General features: G+C 45.9%; 1 pseudogene; it reads left to right on the forward strand.

Annotated features, from left to right (window-relative positions):
- Nucleotides 1–2,937: 2,937 nt before the first annotated feature.
- LOC101557502 (chromodomain-helicase-DNA-binding protein 7-like) lies at nucleotides 2,938–4,612 on the forward strand (annotated as a pseudogene).
- The last annotated feature ends 387 nt before the right edge of the window (nucleotides 4,613–4,999 follow it).

A 4,999-nucleotide genomic window follows, 5' to 3' on the forward strand; every position in this document is an offset into this window, starting at 1 on the left:
TCTGGTAAATTCTTCTTCCAGATCTTCCACTGTGCTTTAAGTTTTTTTTTTTAAATATCAAAAGAATCTTAACATCACTGTTTTTCTCAGTCCTCAGCTTACAGATTATTCAGAAAGTAAACATTTTACCTACTACCGCTGCTAGTTTCTGCCATTTGGAACCACAATCTTTTGTCTACATTTTGATATCAACCTCTCAATATATCTAGCTATCCTCTAGCTATCTACTTATCTATCCCTGTTATAATTGATGTTACATCCTTCTTATCTTTTTAAAGAACCTTTAACTAGGATATATAAAACCAGATAAAAGGGCTGTGTATGCTTCCAGCTTTGACTCATGGCTGTTTTTGTAGAGTATTTTGAGGGGAGCCAGTGTTATTAAGACTATGTGGTATGCTGACTGTCCAGCCTTTCTGTAAAACAATATGGACAGTCCTTCAGAAACTAGAAATTGAGCTTCCATATGACCTTCGCAATACCACTTCTGGGAATATATCCCAAAGATGCAAAAAAGCACAGTAGAAATGACATCTGTACCTATATGTTCATTGAAGCACTGTTCACCAAAGCTAAAATCTGGATACAATCCAAGTGCCCTAGAACAGATGACTGGTTATAGAAACTTTGGTACATCTACACAATGGAATACTATGCAGCTGTTAGGAGAGATGAAATCATGAAATTTGCTTATACATGGAGAGTATCATGCTAAGTGAAATGAGTCATAAAGAGAGGGACAAACATAGAAGGGCTGTATTCATTTGTGGAGTAGAGAATAACATCACATGAGGCTGTCACCCAAGGACAGTAGGGACAGTAGATACAAGGGCCAGGAGGATTTCCCCATAGCTGGAAGCCTGCTTAATGCATAGAGAGGAAAAGACAGATGGAATAGAGAAGGGATCACTAAGAAAATGATGGCTGGAAGAATCAGTCAGGATGGGAGATGTGTGCCTAAAGTAGATAATGAACCAAACATGATGACCTCTCAGTATCTGTGTTGTAAGCCATAATGCCCAAAAGTAGAGAGAGAGTATGGGTAATATTGTCTGCCATGGAAGCAGGGCGAGGGTAGCAAAGGGAGGGTATACCGGGAATACTGCTGGTGGGCAATGTGCACTAGTGGAGGGATCGGTGCTTGATCATTGTGTGATTGTAACCCAAACATGAAAGCCTGTAACTATCTCACAGTGATTCAATAAAATTTTTTAAAAAGACTATGTGGTTCTTATGTATGGATGCTAGGATTTGAAATTGTTTATTTTCTTAGCTGTTGGTAATTGTAGGGGCTTTTTTCCTAAAGGGGGCATATTTATCTGATATATCTTTAACCCACCCCCCTTCCTAAACTGGTATCCTATCCATGCTAGAAACTTTGCATGTGTTACCTTGTGAAGCTTCACAAAGTTTACTAAACTTGAGAAATAAATAGTATTATTAACCTTGATAAATAAGTAGTATTTTTCTCTTTTTAAAAATGAAAAAGAAGGGCTGAAGTGATTATGCAGTGGGTAGGGCATTTGCCTTGCATGTGGCTGAACCTGGTTCAATTCCCCGCATCCCATATGGTACCCCAAGCACTGCCAAGAGTAATTGCTGTGCAGAGCCAGGAGTAACCCCTGAGAATTTCTGGGTGCAGCCCCCAAGTAAACATACAAACAAAAAAAATGAGAAAGACCAGAGAGATAGTACATCAGGTAGGGCACTTGCCTTGTATACAGCTGACTCAGGTGCAATATCTGGAACCACACATGATCACCATGAACTGTCAGAATGATCCCTGGATGCAGGACCAGGAATAAGCCCTGATAACAGTTAAATGTGACCTACCCCAAATACCAAAAAATAAACAAGCAAAAATAAGAAGAGTAGACTCAGAGAAGTTATAAAATAAAAATTAGTTGTTTTTATACCAGATAAAAGGATACTTTACTTTTGCTGTATCTACAGATTGCATGCATGTCTAAAAGTCCCTAAAAGGAGGAGTTTTGGGGTTGAAGAGATAGTAAAGTATGGTGGGTAAGGCACTTTTCTGCATGTGGCTGACCCAGATTTGAACCTTGGCATCCCACATGATCCTCTGAGCCCACAGGAGTGATCCTTGAACACAGAGCCAAGAGTAAGCCTGCTAAGTGTGCTCCCCCCAAAATTTTTTTTCAAAAAAAAAGGGAAAATGAGCTGTATTAATAATCACTGTATCACTGTATCACTGTCATCCTGTTGCTCATCAGTTTCCTCAAGCGGGCACCAGTAATGTCTCCATTCATTCCTGTTGCATTCAGGATCAGGGGAACGAGGCCCATTATTGTTACTGTTTTGGGCATATTGAATACACCACGGGTAGCTTGTCAGGTTCTGCCATGCAAGATTCTGCAACGCTCTCTTCCAGGAGCTTTGTCTTATAGTCTCCAGATCTTGGCCATTGATGAGATTATATGGCGCTGGGGGTAGTTTGTGGGTGTAGCTGCCAAGCTACTGGAAAACTGGGGATCTGGGTGGAGGAGGCCCAGTCCTGATCTGAGCAGGCTTGGAGATCTCAGCTACAGGTCCCGCATACCTGGGTTCCTCTGCAAGTTTCTTCATGGAAGAAGCTTGTCTGAGCATGTGGAGAGTGGCCTTGGGCATGGCTGTGGCTGAGTTCTGGAGTTTTTTGGCTGCCAGCACTCTGCTTGAGGTGGGGAGGGAAACTCAACACATCCCCCTCCAAGGGGGCCCTGGTGAAGACAGCCTGGAGCACTGGCAGGAGATTTGAGCGAACAGGACCTATATTCAGACTTTGCCTGACACTGCAGGGTCCAGGAGAATTAAAGAAATATGGAATGAAATGAAGAAGATTAGCTCAGGATTATAGGCTTTGAGGACAAACACCTCAATGAAGTGAAGCACAGACAAGCTCCTAAGCTGTAGTTTGGAGGAGCTGTGTGTTGGGAGAAGATGGCGGATCCAGGAATGATGAGTCTCTTTGGCGAGGGTGGGAATATTTTCAGCGAAGGTCTTGAAGGCCGTGGAGAATGTGGTTACCCTGAAAATACAGTGAATCCTATGGGTCAGCAAATGCCAATGGACCAAGGCTTTGTCTCCTTACAGCTGCCCCTTCATCATCCTTCTCCTAATCAGAATCAAACAAAGCTGACCCATTTTGATCACCATAATCAGTATGAATAAAAGATGCATCTGATGGATCAGCCAAGCAGAATTATGAATCATGCCTGGCGCCTTCTCACTTGCAGTACCACACCCCTCCCGTCCCTCAAGTCCCTCATGGTGGCAGTGGCAGCAGTCAGAGGGGAGTGCACCCTGGCATGCAGAATAAAAGGCAAGGACAGTCCTTTGTGGACAGTGACTCCCTGTGGGTCCCCCTGCTGTGCAGGTGCTGGACCAGATACGAGCCCTGTACTAGCAGCAGAAGCAGCTGCCTCTATAGCAGCCCCAGCCTGGGCCATCAGGGCCACCCCCACCACACACACACACAGAGGGCCCCCCTCAGCACATGCAGCAGATGGGCAGCTATGTGGCACATGGGGATTTTTCCATCCAGCAGCACGGCCAGCCACAGCTGAGGATGAGCCAGTTTTCCCAAGGCCAAGAGGGCCTCAATCAGGGAAATCCTTTCATTGCCACCTCAGGACCTGGGCACCTGTCCCACGTGCCCCCGCAGAGCCCCAGCATGGTACCTTCCTTGCGTCACTCAGTGCAGCAGTTCCACCACCACCCCCCTACTGCTCTCCATGGAGAATCAGTCACCCACAGTCCCAGATTCTCCCCTAATCCTCCTCAGCAAGGGGCTGTGAGGCCACAAACCCTTACCTTTAGTTGTTGGAGCCAGACGGTCCCCTCACCTACCATAAGCAGCTCAGGGCAGTATTCTCAATATCCTTAAGGTAACCTAAATCAGGGATGAGTTAACAATACAGGGATGAATCAAAATTTAGGCCTTACAAACAACACTCCAGTGAATCAGTCTGTACCAAGATACCCTAATGCTATGATTCCCATCAAGCAGTGGTCAAAGACTAATGCACCAGCAGCCCATCCACCCCAGTGGCTCAGTTAACCAAATGAACACACAAACTATGCATCCTTCACAGCCTCAGGGAACTTATGCCTTTCCACCTCCCATGTCACCCATGAAAGCAATAAGTAATCCAGCAGGTACTCCTCCTCCACAAGTCAGGCCCAGATGTACTGAAATACCAATGGAAGTTGGCAGTTATCCAAATATGTCCCACCCTCAACCATCTCACCAGTGCCCTGGTGCCATGGGAATTGGACAGAGGAATATGGGCCCCAGAAACCTACAGCAGTCTCGTCCGCTTATGGGCAGATCTTGAGCACCGAGAGAGTTAGCCGGGCACATGAGACCAAATGACTATCCTGGTGTTGGTCTTGCAGATCCACGGCCCTCCAGGACCAACTGCGGCCTGCTCAGCAGCATCCTGGTCAGCAGCTGTCTTTGCAGCAGTTGCCAACCTGCCCTCCGATGCAGCCCCACCCGGGCTTACATCACCCCCACACCCCACATCACCAGCCTTGGGCACAGCTCCACCCATCACCCCAGAACAACCCGCAGTAAGTACCTGTGCCCCAGCATTCTGTATCACTGGAGTGATAGCATAGCGGTTGGGCATTCGCCTTTCACGCGGCCGACCCGAGTTCGATTCCTCCACCCCTCTGGGAGAGCCCGGCAAGCTACCGAGAGTATCAAGCCCGCACGCCAGAGCCTGGCAAGCTACCCGTGCGTATTGGATATGCCAAAAACAGTAACAATAAGTTTCTCAATGAGAGATGTTACTGGTGCCCGCTGGAACAAATCGATGAGCAACGGGATGACTGTATTAATAATATACCTGATAAAATAGGCACAGATCCTTGTTATTTTACTAGACCAGGAAAGGATAGTATATGTTTGTCTTTTGGAGAAAAGAAATTCAAGAAAAACATTTTTTCAGCCTTTTAAGACATGTTCAACGAAGGGTGAGAAGGAAATAAGAATTAT

Source organism: Sorex araneus, chromosome 5 (assembly GCF_027595985.1).
Source record: "Sorex araneus isolate mSorAra2 chromosome 5, mSorAra2.pri, whole genome shotgun sequence".
Classification (NCBI taxonomy): Eukaryota; Metazoa; Chordata; class Mammalia; order Eulipotyphla; family Soricidae; genus Sorex; species Sorex araneus.